This window comes from Triticum urartu, chromosome 1A (genome assembly GCF_056163025.1).
Source record: "Triticum urartu cultivar PI428250 chromosome 1A, HENAU_Tu73, whole genome shotgun sequence".
In the NCBI taxonomy this organism is placed as follows: Eukaryota; Viridiplantae; Streptophyta; class Magnoliopsida; order Poales; family Poaceae; genus Triticum; species Triticum urartu.
Window position 1 is genome coordinate 23,678,366 of NC_141873.1, and position 2,433 is coordinate 23,680,798.

Consider the following 2,433-nt stretch of genomic DNA (forward strand, 5'->3'; position numbering starts at 1 on the left):
TATTGTAAGGCCAATGGCTCGTCTCCTAGTCAGGTATCCTACCAGAATCTCATAATACGACCATCACCCACTATAAAACCGCCTCTACTAAAAAAATACATTCTATACATTCATCAAGACCTTCCAAAATGGTGAGTTCAACATCTGTGCCGTTACTCAAGATGATGTCTTGGAGTGGAAGTATTTATTGTCTAGCAACTCTTGCCACACCCCCTCCTTCACTGTAAGTAACATATATAGCCATTTGCTAAGAATATCCCACCCCCTTGGTCTTTTGTCCTAGAAAGAATATCCCAGTTCTCCAAGCGATATTTCCTTCTATATTCATTGCACTGCCGGAAGAATTTGGATTAGTAGTAATCCAGTCTTTTGTGTGCCCCTTTTGATACTTTAAAAAATTAGAGCATCAATATATTTAGGCTGGTGAGCAGAGAGTTGACTAGGAGCAGACATCCTCCATAGGTCATAAGTTTTGTTTTTTCAAAGAACTGAGCTATTTTTCAAACCAGTCTTACTGTTCACTAGTAGGGCAGAAGTGCGGCGTGATGCCGCTCCCGTGGAAGTTCCCGCTGTTGGTATTATTTTTTCAACCACCTAATACTGGTACATGTCATGAATCACAAACACATAAGACACCAAAAGCCTAACAAATCAAAATCTTTAATGGCAAATACCATTATGAACGCTCGTCGATGCTTTTGGTTCTTCCAGATTCTGCATACAAATCTTGAACAGTTGGACATCGGACAATCGATTTGACAGTACAAACTATTAACAAGAATACAAAAATATTCAGATAATTTCTTATTGCTTAGTCAAAGCTAAACCCCAACTATAGCAAGGTTCAGGGTACGGTGGCAGTTTAAAATTCAAATGCAAGGCAAACACAACACAACAAGATACAAACCTATCTCGGGTCCAAGGCTCAAGAGCCACAGATGCACACGATACAAACCCGAAGGAGGCCTTGGCTAATAAGACGAAACACACACGCACAAACACTAAACCGAGAAAGACCACAATAGCGACGACGAACATCAGCCTCCATCTCTATGACGCTCCTCCTTGTGTCAAAGAATGAAGGCAAAGTTGTCGAATGAGAGGAGCATCAAGGATCTGGCGATGAAGATCCCCTGGTCGGAGGCCTTGTGTTCAATGAAGATCCCTATACAATAAGAGCTTTGTTAATTACAAATTTCCAATGGCCCATGCAAATGCAGAAAATCCGACCCAAGTCAGCCAAAAGTTTGGCAAGTTCGTTCCTCAAAATGAAGGTCGCAGAGTGCATCTATTAGAGCTACTTATCAGTACATACCTTGATCCGCGCCCGCCGAGTCTGGAACCAATATTGGATCTGATGGACCTCCATGCCAGTTTCGCGGCTGAGATTTGCGACCTGAGTCTGGTCGGGGTGGGGACATTTCTTGAATGCCCTGCGACACCGGCGGCAATGAGATTACAAACAGAAAGAAACATAAGGCTGAAAGAGATGTAGTGTATGATTAGAGGTGCATACTCCTCGAGCACCAGAATCTGGCGCGGCGCACGGCGATGGCCGTCCATGGCTACCTGTAGGTACCAACCTCTCTCAAGCTCACGCTGGCCGGAGGAGAGGACTGGAGGAGAGGACTGGAGGAGGAGGAGGAGGGAAGAGAGATCTTGCTGCTCGGCTGTGTGACCTCCGGCTCGCCGTCGCTCCTACTTATATGCGCCGGACTGGTAACGCCAACGCCACTCAGTCATACGCCAGCCCTGCCAATCTTGTTTCCATATGCTGTTTTTCGCACCGAAGTGAAACTGCCGGTTTGACTGCGCTCCTCTGCTGCTCATCGACCTCTCTCTCCTCCTCCTCCCAGCTTTCTCTGTTCGTCCATATCCTTTCTTGCTCGCGTAAACAGCTGGAGCCATTTAAGGCCAAGCCTCCTACTCGCTGTCCTCCTACTTTGCGCAGGCTACTCCAAAACTAGCCTGGATACATACATACTCATAACCTAGTAGTGTATAATATTTCCTGACCTAATAACCATGCTTATCTATCTATTTTTTTTAGGAAATCTTTCTATCTTTCTTATATTTACCAATTGGATGCACCTTTCAAGCCGTCTCCTTAATCCACATCATTAGAATTAATTATACAGTTGGATTGTAAAATTTACATCTAGGATAAAAAAGCCGTCTCCTTAATCCACATCATTAGAATTAATTATATCGTTGGATTATAAAATTTACGGCCAGGATAGAAAATGAAAAAATACGTAACATAGACTGTCCGTACAATACAAAATAGCATCTGCCACGTCTACCATCTATGCAAAAAAAACGAGAAAGCCTCCACCCATAAAAACCCCACCGATATAAATAAAAAAGGGAAAAATATTTAGAAGGTGGTTTACATATATGTTCACAGTTTGTTCGACATGCATGGGCAATGTG

The 2,433-nt window shown here is 43.5% G+C and overlaps 1 long non-coding RNA gene across 1 annotated transcript; it reads right to left on the minus strand.

Moving 5' to 3' along the window:
- Positions 1 to 771: 771 nt before the first annotated feature.
- LOC147988641 (uncharacterized) lies at positions 772 to 1,670 on the minus strand. Its single transcript, XR_015616840.1, has 3 exons — positions 1,517 to 1,670; positions 1,316 to 1,433; positions 772 to 1,165 (listed from the first exon to the last, which is right to left on the minus strand). It is a non-coding gene; the product is annotated as an uncharacterized LOC147988641 (long non-coding RNA).
- Between the last annotated feature and the right edge of the window lie 763 nt (positions 1,671 to 2,433).